General features: G+C 39.2%; 1 protein-coding gene across 3 annotated transcripts in view; it reads right to left on the bottom strand.

The window, feature by feature from the left end:
• The window catches only part of add3a (adducin 3 (gamma) a), a 108,259-nt gene that overhangs the window by 73,453 nt on the left and 16,957 nt on the right, over positions 1-17,849 (bottom strand). For 2 of the 3 annotated variants that reach the window (XM_007567608.2, XM_007567610.2), the window contains one exon: positions 17,696-17,739. The gene's annotated coding sequence lies outside the window, so the exon portion shown is untranslated. Of the gene's footprint in view, positions 1-5,158; positions 5,347-17,695; positions 17,740-17,849 lie in introns of those variants that run through there. The other variant, XM_007567611.2, reaches the window with a different exon arrangement.

Raw genomic sequence — 17,849 nt, 5'->3', positions numbered from 1 at the left:
ACTTTTCTTCTGTTCGCTGATTACCCTGGTTGAAATTCTAGCGGAGTAATCCATTTCAATGGGAGAAAATCCAGGCGTAGCAGTGAAGGGAGATTAGAATCAAATAGAAAGGCCCTTGGTGACTTTGGAGGAGCTGCAGAGATTAACAGCTGACGTGGGAGAAGTTGCTAATATGACAAAAATCAAAAATCTGACTAAGAATAAAATTGTTAAAATAAAGCTGTGTGATAAAAATTCTATATTTTTGCAGGGTTTTGTAACCGGATGTTACTGCCAACTTTTTTCTCTCTTTTTTTTTTTGGAGTAATCACATTATAAAGTTTGTTCAACCACTATTATTAGATTTCGGCAAGTTTTTTGCATGAATACGCCGCACAAGTAGTCATGAGATGATCATTTTTAAATATTTTTCTCCAAGGATACAAGCTTAAATACCTTACAGTAGGTGAACCGTCACTGTTTAGATGCGTTTGTCTCCAAACTCCCTTTTTATCGAGTGCCTGGGGGGAATTGAGAAATTAGCACTCATTCAGGGCATTTGAAATAAATTATAGTAAAAGTCAATGAGCTGTTAAACATAAAAATGCTCATAAAACACCTTTCAAACTGTTCGTTCCCGTTTTAGCGCCAACCTCAGACAGAGTGGAACAGGAACGGCTTTGCTTTGATGCTGAGTGATACAGCAGAACCAAATCCTGGCTCACTTTTAAAAAAAAGGTTCGAAATTTGGACCCTTTAAAGAGCTTATCTGGTCTAATGACAGTCTCAGTGATTCAACTCAACAAGTAAAGCTGAAAACACTGCATACATGTAGAACTTAACAGAAATGCAGGCAAATGTACTCGCTCATGCAAATATCACAGGGTTAGAGATGAAATCCTAAAAATATTTTTGATACGTGCTCTTAGTTTATATCCTCTCTCTGCAGCTGTTTTCAAAATCTAAATATATATCCTATGACTAAAACTAGCAGCTTAGTCTGGATTCACTCCCACTTTCAAGCTCCCAAAGCACAGAGTATTTTGATTGCATCTTTAAAATCATTAATACGTATACAGGAAGTTTAAAAAAAAATCTGCGGTTGATCGAACCTCTACAAAATGAAATGTATTGTTGAGTTCTTTCCCCATCAGCTGATGAGTTCATTTGCTGGAATCTGCCTTTAGAAACCTAAAGTTTGATCCGAGGAGCCTGGAAAAGCTGCACATACCCCTGGATTTTCATCAAGAAGCTTAAATTCAGTGCTGCAGAAGCAGGAAGCCAGACGATTACCTCATCTTATTATGTAGAAGTTTATGCAGCATTTACTGTGTGACGAAACTCAACAAATTACATCAATACCAAATTAAACTAATGTCGATGTTTGAAGCATAATGTTAGCTAACTGGTTTGAATACATTTTTCTTTGAAGCTTTATTTTTGTGATGCAGAAAAGTGAAAATTCATTCATTCATGCTAATAAAAGCCCTGAAAAATTATTTGAATAGCAACACTGCATACAGTACCACAACTGAGATCTCTCTCTCTCTCTCTCTCTCTCTCTCTCTATATATATATATATATATATATATATATATGATCTGACACTACATTCAATTGGTCAAATTATTAGTAAGAAGAGACTAGAAAGGAAAATAATTTTTTAAAAAGCTAGGAGCAAATTCAACTCCTTGCCAGTTTTCATACATCCCAATTTGTGCCCATTTTTCCAACCCAGGTAATCTTCATAATTTACATTACTTTTTTTATATTTTTTTTTTACATTACCCATCAACATTGCTGATTATTGTTTTGATCAGCGTTTGGACCAATGATGACTATATCTAAATAAATTCACTCTGAGCAGACTCCTGCAGGAGGATGAGGTTTGTTGAGGTCAAATCATCACATTTGTTTTTACAGTACGCAAAGCACTAAAAAAACAAAACAGAATCTGATTGAAGAGAGTCGCACGCACGCACACTTCAGATCCAATGTTTACCATTTTGTAAGTTGTTTTTTTTTTTTATGATCTAAAAGTTAAAAAAAATCTGAACTCTGGATTAACTTGTTCCAAGTCTCTCTCTCTCTATTTAGGACCCGTTTGGTTTAACTCAACACCAAGATCAGCAGTTTAATCAGGTCCTAATCAAAGTCACCAAATCAAATCATCCATCCCATGAAGTGAAACGGCAAACCAGCTGACTCTCTGCTGTGTTGGTAGTTTTGAATGACAAATCCCAGGTTTATGAAGGTGTGATTCATGTGTTCACCGTCACATGCATACATCGGATACATGCACATAGAGGCTGGTGGTTGGAGATGACGCTACAGAAAACAAAATCAAGTCCAGCTGGTGCAGACAGCTGGAAACCATGCCGATGACATAATGATGGGATGGCAAGCCAGCAAACGACGCAACAAACAAATAACCACAGCCTCAGTTCATATAACCAGCCCTAATAAGTACAACTCTGGAGAAAAGAAAAAGAAGGTGTTTAGGCAACATCTCTTTAAAAGATACTAAGTAATCTTGACTCCTTGGAATGAAAAACTTTAAAGGAACCGATTTGAAATTTTTGCACAAACTAAACCGTAAGCACTAATAATTGGAAACATGAGGAAAAAACCGGAGAGGCACTAAAGTTGATTTAGACACGACCGTATTTCACAAAAAACATATTTGCTCGGTCCCCTCAGCCGGGAGAGAACACATTCTGACTTTAAGGACGTTATCAAAATTCTAAGAGCCGGAGCGAAATAAGTCGGAGAGAAAACGTGTCTGAATTCTCATCTCAAACCCCCTGACCCGAGAGCAGGCATGTGGAGTTAAGATTTGTGGGGCTAGCGCAGGACCTCGGGAGATGAAATCGAGACCAGCGCGACTGCAAATCATTTAGCCCGAAGCAGCAGCGTCTTTTCTTTTCTTTTTTACGTTTTCAAGAGCTCAGCACGCAAAGTCATTCATGAAACAATGTGGAACCCTCAGAGGAGAGCAAACAAAGCCTGCAGCAAGGGTCCTGCTTTTATTGCTTCTCTGGAAGAAAAAAAACGAGCTGCACAAATATTTGATTAAACGAGCTGAAATTTGTGAAAGCGCGAGGCCATCACCATGCCGACGAGTGCGGGATTCGGGGTGAATCTTGAAGTTAATTTTGACTAAAAGATGCATGAGGTTGTGTCACTGACTTATCGGAGCAGATGTCAGACTTTATTTGAAAGCAGCCAGGGAAGAACGCCAGCTGTGCTAACTAGCAGGAAAAAAAAAACAACAACCAAAAGATAAGAGGTAACATACAAGCTTATACACCGAATCCTTTAGGAAAACACAATATTGCAATAATATTGTCAAATATTAAACCTGCTTCGCGATTAACCCACATTTCCCTCACTTATTAGCAATTAACATGATGAACTTTGCCTTCATATCAAAGCTTTATAGAATCAAAGCAGACGTGAATCAAAACAACATTGAAAGTTAATCCAACTTACGCTATTGTAGCCGACCGAATCCACGAACATCACAATAAATTGGTATATCACCAAAAAGTTAGGATATAAAGGATTTTTGGGAGCCCTTGGAATAAGTTTGTGATACATTTCAAGCCTCTGTTTGTTCTAATTTTGGTCACGAAAGCTTAGAGATGGTAAAAGCACAAAAACACAATGTGGGGTGTTGATGACATTAATCCTCAACGCAGCCATTCAGGGTCCTACCCCCTTTTCTGGATGCCAAATTTCTGACTAAAACTGTAAATAAAGGACACCAGTATGACAAAAACCTAAAAAAATAACAACAACGTGCAATAAAATGACATAATGTTACAATAAAAACTAATGAAACAATTCACTTTCTCTGATATTTCAAGTCATCGAGATGCACCTTCCGGATTCAACAGATAAACATTGATAAGTTTGAATTCGGGTATGAATCAGAACCGACCCACCTGCAGATACTGTGATGTGCGCCACAGGATGTGCAGAGAGCTTCGGCGCAAGCAGAAATCTTACTCCACACCTTAAAAAACAGCTCCGGCACTAACAAGATTCAACCGGGCCCCAGAATCTGCAGATGGTTACAGCCTCGAGTCAGATCACTGCAGCAGAGAGTTAAGGCTGAGTGTCGAAGTCAGAAATGCTTGATCTGAAACGGTTCCGGTGATTTCTTTATGTTCTAAAGAGGGGTCTTCAAGCAGCACTAAAATTGTTATGGAAAACACTCCAAGCAATACACTGCAACAAAAAAGGGTCATTATGAGAAGGCATTTTGGGGGTCATGGAAATAAATAGCAAAACCACAAACCTCCGCATCGGTCAGATGATTATACGGCCATTAAAGGGGATCTTTTATGGGGGGGCGAGCAGAAAACTACAGTCAAAAATAAACTGGCACCTCATAAAAGTCTCCTTATCCCTACTCTGACAGTGGCAAACAAACAGCTTTGGAAATGAGGCACTTCTTCTATGCAGCACTTCCCCTTCTGTGCAGGCAGTTAAAAGTTGGGACAGCAGCCAAGCAGCTCCAGTTATCTCTGACGATAAACGCAGATTTTATGACATGTACAAGACAGAACACAGGTAACAACTCATCTCTTATGGGTGAGGGATAGAAGGATAAAGCACCAGCCACCACACACACACACACACATGCACACGCACGCACACACACACACACACACACACACACACACACGCACCCTCCTCTGCAACCCCCCGCCACCTTCCCAGAAGCATGCTGACACTTGAGAAGGCGGCACCTCTTATATGCAGAGCGAAAGCCATTCAAAGCTCCCAGCTCTATTCTTCTCCACAGTAAAAGAACTCAATCTGAAAGGAGGGAAAAATGGCCTCTGCTGCACTGAAGAAAACTGAACTTAAAAAACACACACACACACACACACACACACACACACACACACACACAGCAGAAACTCCTATAAAGTTACCATAGTGACCGAGGAGGATTAATTTCCGAGATAAAAATCAATGAGCTTGTCTTTAGCACTGCAGGTCTAGAAGATAACCACGGCAAGCGTGGAAAGTTGAGCTATGGCAGCCCTGACAGATGACGAACAACAACAGCATTCATTCATCCATTCATCCATTCATTCAGACTACGGCAGAGAAAAGGGCGCCGTCCCGAGCAGCTGTTAAAAGTGGGGGAATTTGCCGTACAAACCTGCAGGACGGCCAAACAGAGTGTTCCTCCTCAGCTGTGATCCACCTGCACTGCAGCGAGTCCTCGCTCTAACACGCCTCTCCCATTCAGCCAGAACTCTGTGCAAAACTGTTGCTGCCCTCTTTCCCTTGTTGCACTCCTCCCACTCTGTTTTTTTTTACCCTCCTTTTAGCGCTCTCTCTCTTTCTCCTCCCTCTAAACACCGGCACCCTCCGTTGGTATGTCTGCCTGCTGGAAAACACGACGGTATTTGCAGCAGGCACTGCAATGGACTGGTCAGCAGGCTGGGGGGAGAATAGGGGGACAATTGAGAGGGAAAAAGGGGGGAGGGGTGATTTAAATTCACACATGCATCACACAGTGTGAGGTGACACTGTTTAGTTTGTTTGGTTTAGACTGGCCTGATGAAGATGTCAAGTGTGGCTTTTTTTTGTTGTTGTTTAAAGCCTCTGTGCTCCTTGAGGTTCTTCAGCTATGAGCAAAGAGGTTCACGGTGGCAGAAAAGATGAGAATAATCGTGAGTAAATTAGAAATGTTTTCCTGTAGTTCATCATCCTCCTCTTGCAGAGTTAACTTCAAATTCCCAACTCAGTCAGGGTGGGTGGTGATTTTTTGTTGTTGTTGTTGTGATTGTTGCAGTCATAATGTTACAGATTTTGCAGCAATTTTTCAAAAAAGTTGCTGTCAATGTTGTGGATTTTTAAGCTTCATTTTTGGCATTCCAAAAAAAAAACTGAAATTGTTGCACATAAACCTCCATTAAAAAGGTTTAAAAAGGGCGGTATTTTATCACAGCTTATGCTTAAAGTGTAGATATCATTTTCAAGTACCTTCTTGAAATAACACCCTTACTGCAAATAGGGTGACGTCCTGACGAGTTTATCAGAGTGCAAAAGAAGAAATCCATATTGGTCATTCAAGTTAACATGAACTGCATACACAGTAAGAATCAAATCTAGTTGGACATCTCAAAAAAAAAAAAATTTAAACGGCAAATGTTATCATTTAGCGTCACACATTCTTTTATCTTGCAGATTTGGCTTTCAAGAGTTGTGAAACAGGAAGTTAAATAAGAAGGAGGCTAAGATTAAATATTAACCTAACATTTGAAAACTTCTTATAATTGCGACCCCGTTTGTTTTTGTTTTTTTTAATGATTTGTCTTTAAGTCCTACTTCTTTGTCTGTCAAAGAGGATGAAAATGAAACCCAAAGTCTGTTGCTGAAAGCTGACATTACATCAAATGTAACAGATTTGGTCCTACCAAATTCCACTTCTACCCACTGAGCTTGTTCTCTCCCTCCGATTTATGCGTTCTTTCATCACTGAGACTTCAACTCAATGCAATGGACTGAAGCCAAGGATTTTATTGTCAGTGAAGAAATGAACTGGAGTCTGACCTACAGGCTAAAATTGAAGTAAATCCTCTCAGTGAATCTTTAATTGCTGATTCTTGTGCAAACGTTTCCATCTAGGGAGTAGAACCATGAATTTATAGGTGACCAACACGGGCAACAATTAGAACCAAAACAATACCCCCACTGACGGTAACGAAGAGCAGCTCCAAGAAATTCAGCGATCTGAGCCTGTATCAGTTCACAATCACTCAATCAGGAAGAAAAAGTGGGGATCACTGGTGTGCTGAGTAACCGGCTGTTAGCGTCTTAGAGGCAGGGATTCCCTGCTAGCTCGGTTTGTCCGTGAGGTAAATGTGGTTTTATGTTTGTCAAGCTGTGTCTGGGAGAAGAGGATCAATTTTTCATCAACCCTGAAAGCAAGTGAATCTCCCACGCTGGAAACTATTTGCGAGGAGCTGCGGTGTGTTGAAGCTCAACCAGAATGAATGCCTTGTCATAAGTAATTTGTAGTTAGCAAGTAACAGTTTAGGTTCGCAAAAAAAAAGAAAAATAAATATCCCCAGAAAGCCGTTTTTAATGCAAGACGCGTAAATGCATTAAATGGCATATGGACACAAAAACAAGCCTTGCAGATATTTTGTCAGAGCGTCTAACCAGGCCGGTAAGACGGAGCATACCTGTCCCAGAATAAACCTCACCATCTGGCCTTCTGCAGCATAGCTGGAGCTGGATGCCTGGTCTAACTTTAGCACATATTTGTGTGAAATTATGCAGAGGCTCGGCAGCCTCTATGGGTTATGAAGGGATGTACATATTAAATGCTAGGATTGCCTGTTGTAAATTTTTCGCAATAACGCCATTAAGAAGAGAAAGACGTAAAGTAAGTCCTATTAGAAAAGGCAAATGAGATCTTTTCAAATTTCAAAATCTAAACTTAAATGACACACTCCACTTTTTTTTCTGTTTTTCTTTTCGGTTGTGCTTAGGTCTGTATTTTATAATTCATTTTTATGAGCGAAATATGACAGCCACATAGGATTCACATTGGTGTTGATAGATATGTTTCCATCCAAATGTCATATGTGAAGTTTGAGCGGATTTTTAAAATGTCACAAAATGGCAAAAAAAAAAAAAAAGGAAGGCAAGCTAAGGGTATTTGCATCAACACCTTGCAATTTTGTCACATGTTGACACTGTAATAAACAAGATGTGGAAGTTGCAAACTATCATGAATCAGGCATCTCCAAAAAAATAGAGTCCCTCAGGGCTGTGCACTCGGCACACTGCTGTTCACGCCTTTCACCAGTTGGTAAGCTGAACAAAAACTAATTCATATACAGATCCCAGAATGTACAGACTTATCAAATAACTGAGAATATTTATATTTATTTATCAATCAGACTCTGTGCATACATTTGTGCGGCACTCGGTCACTTTTGCAAATCGCACATTTTCCTCTTTAGTGTTCATCTCCCAGAGCAGCGGCTGTCAGCTGCATATTTTGTTTTACTGTTAAGATGTATCAGCATTAAGTTTGCATTCTTAGCTTAGCTCTAATTTTAGATTCAGGCTTAGTTTTTAATTCGTATTTATCTCTGTCTGTTGCACCGCGGTCCTGAAGACTGCCGTTTCATTCCACTTTTATTTCTTATGAAAGAAGGCGAGTCACTATGACGTAATTTCATTAGTCCTTGATGGTGTACATTTGTGAGCGACAGAAAATGGGATGTTCAATTAGATTTCCACTTTTGACAAATCTTTGAATGCAAGACAGATTTATTTGATTTGATTAATCAATTTAAGAAAAGCTTGTTTACATTTTTATGTCTTACACTTGATCAGGTTTTAATTCAGTGCAGTTCTCCACATAGGACCAAAAAACAACCCTGAAAGTTTCTTGGACATAATCAGCGGTTCTTTCCACTGGTGCATGTGAGTAATCTTCAGCATTGCCTAATCAAAAACATAAAGAGTAGTGCCAAGAGAAACACACACACACAACCATACACACACCAAGCTGCAGCATCAAAGTACAGAACATTTTTTCCTCAGGATCTGTTTCTATTTAACAAGAACAAAACATGCATGAATACATACATCGGTACCCCTTCACACAACACATACTAGTAGATACACACACACGTTCTCCACGTAGAAACGATCTGCATGCAGACTGAATCAATCCTATTCACTACCAGCAAGCACAAGGGGATAGCAAAGCTTGCAAATGCTGACGTAAGCTAAAATTCCCTAAAAACCCCCAGAGCTACTGCTAGGATTCACCTGCAGCCGCCTGCATTGGCCTGCTGGATGGTGTCCAGTTCTGGAAACAAAACATGACTTGGCAAAAAAAAAAGAACAGCGGTGTCTGTTAAAGCAGTTGGTTTATTATGTTAAATCATTGTGTTTGTTTTACAGCTTTAAAAAAAAAAGAAGAAAAAAATCCCACATGTGGTCAGACTACAAAGACAAAGCAGCCAGAGCAGCGGACGTCATGAAATCTACCTCTCACTGCTGGCTAAGAAATAAAAGTAAATTACACCCACATTTGACATCTAACACTGAGAACAGATACTCTAGAAAAAACTAAAATTAATGTCGCTTTAACTCTCGTTTTAAAGAAAACTGTGCTAAAACACTAACTGCTAATAGAAAAATACTTAAAAACTAATTTCAGTTTGCATCTATTATTGCGTCTGATACCGTGTGTTGGATGTATCAAAAAACAATTAAAGTTGCACAATGTTAAGAAATAACAAACCCTTTCTGCTGCATCTCATAATTATTCCACCAAAAGCTTCACATTAACTCTACAGTACTCTGCCATACAGAGGAGTTATAATAAATTCAATGACAGTAAGATACCCAGAGCTTGTGACTGTAAGACAAGCACTACCAGATTTATACCAATAAAAATCTGGTATTTATTGGTATAAACTACCAGATTTATGCCAATAAATCTGGTAGTTTTGTGATTGAAGTTTGACTCTGCATTACATCCAACATTCCAGTCATATCTGGTCATCTAGGAGACCAAGTGAAAGCAGAACTAAGTACATCATCACAGGAATCAACCAGTTCTTATACAGTACAGCAACAATGATACTTGAAGCACTTGGTAAAGTTAACACTGAGGATGAGCACAATTGACAATGTCCACCATGGAGGACAAGGTTGGATGCCAATTGTCAGAACTTAAAGGGAATACCCAAGAAACAGAAAAATATTTAACCACAGGCTCTGAAAACTGCTGAAGACTACAAGGATTGGCTGACCAGCCAAAGTTACACGAGAGCCCAACAAACTGTTGGCTCTCCATCACATCAGTTAAGGTGTGCGCACTGTGGCAGAAACTGACCTCTTTCCATAAGAGCCTCAACATTCACCCAAAACCCAGAAAATGGCTGAGAAACGGTTTAGACCCAACATACGAATAACAGCTGCTGGTTGACAGAACAGTCGCCCCAGACCGAAAAACCAGACAAACCAACCTGTGAACTGCTGTAACTGATTACATGGAAGTCTATGAATCAATGCCACAAGCTATACAAGGTCAACAGTACAGAGAGTATTCTCTGGAAACTTTCTGAGGCTTTGGGAAAATTCGGACAGTGAGCCCACGCTGGAAAATTTGGTCCGACACATAAATACCTGAAGAAACGCCAGAGATCTCAGTCCAGCAGAGCGCAGTTCCCTAAAGAGCAAAGATCCTGTGAAGATCCCTCTACAACACCTGCCTCATCATATAAATCCTGACATCATAAACCCGAATTTGACCTGTAGACTTTGCTAGAACTTTGGAATAGAAAATAATGGGAAAGTTTCACAATAAAAAGGTGAATTATTCTCCAGTGTTTGAGTTGTGCCTGTTTTTACAAGCTACAAAATATACAAATCTGGTTAAAAACAAAATCAACTTAGTAATAGTTTTAGATAAAAGCTTGAAATGTAATGTTTTTTATATTGTATATTATTCATGGAGCCACCTCATGAACTCATGAGGTTTTTTTCCCCTCTAAGGTGTCAACAATTCTGTCCCCAATGCAATATTCATGAGCAAATGTGGACTGTTGTAATAATTTAACATGACAAATGGCCCCAAGCATCTGGCTTTGATAATTATACAGAACATTTTTTTTTTTTTTAGCCTGATCCAAGTCTCGGGTGGTGAGGCGGGACGTTTCGGACCAAGTGTGGTGGGATGCAGGGAGGTCTGCTTCATCTGTTCGTGTTCACTCCGATGCATTGTGACAGCAAAAACATAACAGCGTCCCCTAATGAGTTCAAATCTGGAACAAGGCTGGGAGGTGTTTATTATTATGACATAAAATTAGGCTCCACAGCAAAATCCTCAGATCTAGGTCTTTTACTTTAGCTATAATTTAATGGGTTTCTTTTCGTCTGAATGAAAACCAAAGAGAAAAGACCAAATAAACTTCATGTTGCCGACATCACGTTAAACAAAAAGGCTAACAGTAATTAAATGCAGGCTGTAAAAGTGATCGACATTCAGATTCATCTCAGCGCGATCCGGAGGGAGACATTAAGTCATAAAGGTTTCTCTTTGATTCAGTCAAAGAGAAACCCAGACGAACGCGCTTCAGCGTCCAGCGTTTCTGTTTAGAACAATCCTCACGAGAACAACTTTCTGCTGCCAATCTTACAGAGTTTAAGTGAATTAAATATAAAGATGGTGAAATAAATGTATACATGCTCAGATTCTATTGAGGCTGAGCAGACAAGGACTTGGATGTTGTCAAGTCCTTGCATGGCTCGATCGTGAAATACTCTTAAGTATCCCCCTAAATGTCGAGGCAATTGGTAAATAAAACCAGGATGGCTATTGTTGCTATCAACAAAGGAAATGCAAAAGAAAGAACTATACATTATTTATGAAGACACGACAGCTAAGCCACAGTGTAAGTTCAAAACATATTTGAGGTTTCAGATTACCAGCCAGCATGTTGCGGGCGTGCATACCATTCTGGTTTTCTTCCGGAGAGTCGGAGACTATAACACACACTGGAAATAGGAGTCAGAGAAGCATGCAGAGTTAGCCTGTTGAAGACTATTTCAGAAGTCGCTCAGAAACCACGAAATAAAAATTCTCATAAGAGGAAAGAGCTCACTGTCCCCACAAAAGAAACACACACAAAAAAACATAATAATAATTTAAAAAATCTCTGAAATATTTGTTATGGACTGTTGACATTTCCTTATTCTGGGTATCTGAGGTTATTGAGGGAAAGTTTAAATGGAGAGAAAATTTCCTTGGGGATTAAAGGGGAAAAAAACTAATTTAAAAATGAATACCTTCAACAGAAATGTTGAACATTTGTTACAAAACAAATGGCTTATATCTGTGTGTGTGGCAAGGTTTGCTCAAATAGTCCCCAATTACTAACCGATTCACACAATTCCTATAATGCTAATGGAAATATTTCAATTTTTAACCCTTTCATGCATAAAATGTGATCCTTTAGGTCAGGATTTCATTTTCCAAAGTGTTTTAGATTTTCTTAAGGTATAAAAAAAAAGAGTGGGAAAAAAATTGTAAATAATAAAAAAAATGTTTTTCTAGATTTTAATTTTTCTGGGTGATCAGTTGCAATTTTCTCCAAATACAAAGTTGTTATTTGGAAAATACATCAGTAGTATTGTTCTTTACGGGCTACTTGATGTCACAATATTTTTTTTTACCTGTAAGGGTCCCCTACAGTAGAAGGAGGGACTGGGTCGGTCTGTCGGCCATACTGGATTTAACAAAAAACGTTCTTGTACTTGCAGCTGATGGCCAGTAGTTGGCAGTGTGTTGTATGATGCACTAGTGTCCACTTCAGTGGTCTGTGCGCATTTATAACATAAAAATCCACAAGAAACAAGAAAATGGCTTGCAGACAGCTGTCCACTGTAGTGACCACTATGCATGAAAGGGTTAAAATGATCTCTCAATGGAAAATGTCTACTTCTTTGTAACATTTACACAAGTAAAACTATTACTAGTCCATGCAAACAAGGACTCTGATAAGGTGAGTGCCTTTTCGTATAGACGGTGTGTCGGGTCATGACTGCTTCCTATTTAACACACACTGACCACTGCCAGGTCACGTCAGCCTCACAGTGCTGAGCTGCAGCACTCCTCACTGCTCATCCTCCCCTTCATCACAACTCCATTTTCCCTTCCAGAGTCATGAGGAGGCCTTAATGAATCAGCCTATTGAGCAAAACAGCACTGGGCACTGGCTTTGACTCTGCCAGATTGTGTGTGTGCGTGTGTGTGTGTGTGTGTGTGTGTGTGTATCCATGTGTGTGTCAGTGTTGCCCCACTTTCCCAGCCTCCTAAAATACAAAGCTGTCATTTGTTGCCTCTCTGCTCGGCAAAAGCTCCACAGGCCAAGAGAGCTGAAAGTGAAATTTCCATGAGTGAGTTGAAAGGTGCGTCTTCGCGTTCGCACTCCTACAAGAACGGTGAAATGCGCTGCGCTATGCTCGCTTGTGCTCCAATCGGTGACTGCAGCCTTTTTAGATTCCTACTTTGAATGACATCATGAAGGCACTGAAATTCAATATTCGCTTCTTAACGTTCCTCAGCCACACCAATCAGTGAGCAAACACTCAACGTATCCACAAACCAGAAGATCCAGAGTCGCGTCGGTAAGATCAGAGCCGACGCTGGTGTTTTTTTTCCCCATCCTAACACAACAGCAGTTAGGATATGACAAATCATAAAAAATGTGGCCTTAAGGCTCCAACCAAAACCAGCACATTAACAATTAGCACCAACACAAGCGCCCACAAACCAACAAAATCTGTTTTTCGTCAGCCAGGCACAAAGGAGACAGCTGTTATTTATCAGGAAAACTCCACTTGGAGTGTAATTAAAGCCGTTTGTATCTGAGAATCAGGAGTGTGTCAGTTCTTGGGAAGGACACTCAAGTGATAAATAATCAGCTGAAGGGGATCAGTGGAAGTCAGTCAAGGAGAGGAAGAAGAATAAGCAAGTTCAATTTCGTCAGTTTATCCCTGCCAGATAAATTTGCTGTAATTAACCTTTTCTCAGGAAATATGATTGAGATCTACCTATCCGGTGTATTGTAGACAGATCTGGTTATGACGATGTTGAAGTTCTTCTGTTTGATTTAGATTAAAAAAAAATGTTTTCCTGACTTTTAAGTAGTTTTGTTATTTTGTAGATGTTTTTTTTTGGTACATTTATAACGTTAGAAGTTTTCGTAGCTCAGAGCTGCTTCATCCGCAATCAGTACACTAGTCTTCATCATGTGACCAGTTTCTCAGTTGTTGTCCGATGCTTCCTGTTTTATTCTTTACAGTTTAATAGTTTTTTTTTTCGTTTTTTTTGTGAGTTTTAGTTTTTTTTGCATCCTTTCTCTGTCACAGGAGGATGCAGCAGTCAATGCAGTCTCTCTTTCTGTGTCCCGGTGGTTACTGGAAGTAAACTGTAAAAAATAATTGTATATAAAATATGATATTTAAACATTTCACAGCAAATATTCACAGATTTGAAATATTTATTCACTACAGATGAGTCAATTGTACTACAGAATCAATTGTATTGCTTTGGGGCGTGTTTCATGGGATCGAAACATAAGTTCATTTTAGCAGATTACTTGATTTCATTTTTACATTAAATGCCTAAAATATTATCTAATTATTTAGATTCCATGCTACTCACTATCTGGAGTTTAGGATGGCAACAAACCCAAAGCAGACCAGTATTAACACACACAATATCAGCATGTCTGCACCACCGCTGAGTCGAGAACAACTGCAGAAATTAGGAGAAATTAAATGTGGAGGAACGGCTAAGAGAGACTTGAGAGAAGAAGCAGTGAAAATAAAAAAAAACGGGGAGGAAAAAATAAAGCCAGCAGACAGAAAAAGACAGACGGAAAGTCTGAGACTCATTTGTATAAACGGTTTACGAGTAAAGTTATTGCCCGTCTCAGTTTTCTTCCTTTGTGTAAGTGGCTTTTTCTCAACCTTTATATTAACAGTTTTGCATCCATTAGCTTCTTTAAAGGATGCAACGTCCTTCCCTCTCTTTCACTTTCATGTTCTCACAAATGTGAGTCACATCAGACCAGTTTACAAGAATGACCCAGTGAAGGAGAAAAAGAGAATATTCTGAAGAAACTGGGAGTTCGTCTCACGAATCACTGCAGAGCCAGTTAAATAAAAACAGACAGGAATTAAGCACAATTAACTGGTGTGGTTAAGAATGAAGTTCAGTTTTATTATGCTATTTTAGGAACAACGAGAAAACAAAAACAAAGACTTGGCGACGTTAAAAAAGTCCAACCGGGAACATGTCGCAATCAAAGCTGATTAAGTTATTCATTGCATCTCAATTTTAGCCATCAGCCCAGGATAAACTGAACATAGAAATCACAATGAAACTCATTATGGGATTACATCGACAGCTGCTAATCTCCTTTCTATTGTGGAGTAATTTATAAATTGGAGCATTAGGAGCTTAGCCATAAAGCTTAGCTGTGGTTGTCATTTAATATGGGGATCACGTCCAAAATCACAAAGACGTCAGCTTCAATGGGAAGCATGGGGCAAGGTCAGAGTAAAAGGACTGAAGAGCTAATTCATTACAACAGTAGCAAATGTCAATACAAGATGTCTTAACACCCATCCTCACTTCTACAATTGAGGCAAGTTTTATCCTTGCTTAGTGTAGCATTAGCCAGCTTGCTATGATACCACATGAATAAAACCCACTGGGTTTATTCATGAAAGAGGCTTGTAAAATAATTACAGCAACACAGCTAAAAGCACAGTGAAAGGCGACGCACGTCTCTTTGCGTCTGCATTTGTTCCAGGTCTCATTCAGACAGAAACTTGCTACGTTGGAAGCACAGAGCACAGAGAGCAGTCATTAAAAAGTTATGACAGCTAAGCGCTAACTTTATAAAGCAGTGATGCCTTTCTTCCACACGCATTTAGCTGGAACAGCGTTTCAAAATGCTGCCAGTCGAATAATCCGCAAGTCATGTCGAAACAGAGAGAAATGACGCTAATACTAGCATAGCGCTTCAGCTAACCCTTCCACATCGTTGGCAGGAGCAAGAAGGAAGTTTGCAAGAAGGAAACCAAACCCAGTTGAGGAGAGGTAGCCGACTGATGGGAACCTCAGGGGAAATAAAATATTAATAATAATAATATTAATAATAATAATAAAAGATTCTACTTACCTGCTTCACACTTGCACTAAAAAGTCTACGTTTAGAAATGACCAGCTCGTATCTTGGAAGTTAAACATAGGATTTACATTCTTTTAAATCTGGTGAAGTTGAACATTCTTGCTGTTTGATTAGCTAGATAATGTCTGTAGTATGTTTTTCTTCCTTATATTCACAACATAAAATTCATTAATACCATTATAAACCAAGCAAAGGCACAATTTGGACACTTGGTCAGGTAAGAAAATGAAAGACGCAGTCATGTGTAAGTGCAACCAAACTAAACGATGACGCCTGAAGAAAACGCAAAATCTCAGAAGATGATAAAAGAGAAAGCAGGAGCTTCAATTTAACCATCAAAAGTAGCAACAAAGTTGATTTTATCAGCTGACAGGTGTGCCAGTGGTGTTTTAATATCTGAGCTGAAAATAACAAGAAGGGGAAAACCAAAGCAGGGAAACAGATCAGGACGATGAAGGAGCAACTGCAAAAGGTGACAGTATGAGGATATTCTCAGGAGAACAGAGAGGGACGGACACTGATGAGAGACTACGCACGTTCGTGTGACAATACATGGTGACGTATGACAATGTTTTATTAAAATGCATAAAAAACTAAGCAGCCTACAGTATAATTACTGTACTGCTTTCACATCTAAATGAAATATTTGTCAAATAAAGTCTATCATGGATTCTTTTAACCGCAAACTACGGAGCCCTCCAGGGGACATGGGGATTTTTTTTTTTCTTTTGCGTTCCCTCGCAATAATCTACTGATCAGTTCATGCGGCATAACTGAATACTTTTTTACGGTGGCCGCCGTACTTTCTGCTTTAATACAAGCTTATAAGGTTTTTCCATGGACTATTTCTGAGTTATTATCGCGGGGTAATCAGTCATCTGAGTTTTAATTGTGTCTCTATTGTGTTCGTAGTCTGAATGGTTTAAAGGGCTGCTTTCAGTGCCGTTCCATCTCAACCTTGCATGCAGAAAATAAATAGATTTTCAATCAGTTTTTTGCACCAAAGACTTAATAATAATAAACATGTTTTCTCTGAGGCTCTGTAAGAGCCATATGAATGAAATAAGTAATTATTGATATGACAGGAGCAAACTAATGGTGGCCCTCTACCACCATTAGTTTGCTGTGTAGTTTGCACATTTTATTTTAATAATAAAAAGTGTTTATTATTAACTCTTTGGTGCAAAAAACTGATTGAAAATCAATTTATTTAATGCATGTTTATGTCTGTTAAGGCTCAGATGGAACGGCACCGAAAGCAGCCCTTTAAACCATTCAGACTACGAACACAATAGAGACACAATTAAAACTCAGATGACTGATTACCCCGCGATAATAACTCAGAAATAGTCCGAATAGTTTGGATGTGCTTTTATTTCTTTCCTACTTACAGAAAGTTTCTGTTTTTATCATAGGTTTGTTGTGCTTTCTATACTGAAGAAAAATATATAAAATGTCTGATATTTCACAACGAGATATTAACATTCATGGAAAAACCTTATATAAGCTTGTATTAAAGCAGAAAGTACGGCGGCCACCGTAAGAAAGGCTTACAGTATTCAATTATGCCGCTTGAACTCATCAGTACATTATTGCGAGGGAACGCAAAAGTTTTGTGAGGGAACGCAAAAGAAAAAAAATTCCCCATGTCCCCTGGAGGGCTCCGTAGCAAACCAAAGCGTGGTCATTTGTTCAAGGCTTTCCAAAACGAGCCCAAAACTTCCCTCCTGGTGGCTGCTGTGTCCTTGACAGAAACCACAGAGGAGGAAAGATGGGAAGCTGAGGGAAGAAAGGCCTCATGGAGCACTTCACTTAAACATTTCCCTTTTTTACTTTATTTCAAACCTCCTTGCTATGTGTGAAGAAATACTCTAAACAGAGCAGTGCTGTCCCTCTAATCCACAGGTGTGAAAGTTCAGTAGCTGGAATGAGACGCATGAAATTCTTACCTCTTAGAAAGGATTGCTCTCTCAACTTAATCACGTCTTGTAAGCTACAAAAAAGAAGAAAAAAAAAACATCATGTGTTTCAGTCTTCAAGGACTTTTGCAACCAGAAAAACCACAGTAGGCATCTAAAGGTTAAGAAATCTGACACAGCTCGA

The sequence above is a fragment of the Poecilia formosa genome, unplaced genomic scaffold (genome assembly GCF_000485575.1).
Source record: "Poecilia formosa unplaced genomic scaffold, Poecilia_formosa-5.1.2 Scaffold211, whole genome shotgun sequence".
NCBI classification, from domain to species: Eukaryota; Metazoa; Chordata; class Actinopteri; order Cyprinodontiformes; family Poeciliidae; genus Poecilia; species Poecilia formosa.
This window is presented reverse-complemented; position numbering and strand designations above follow the sequence as displayed.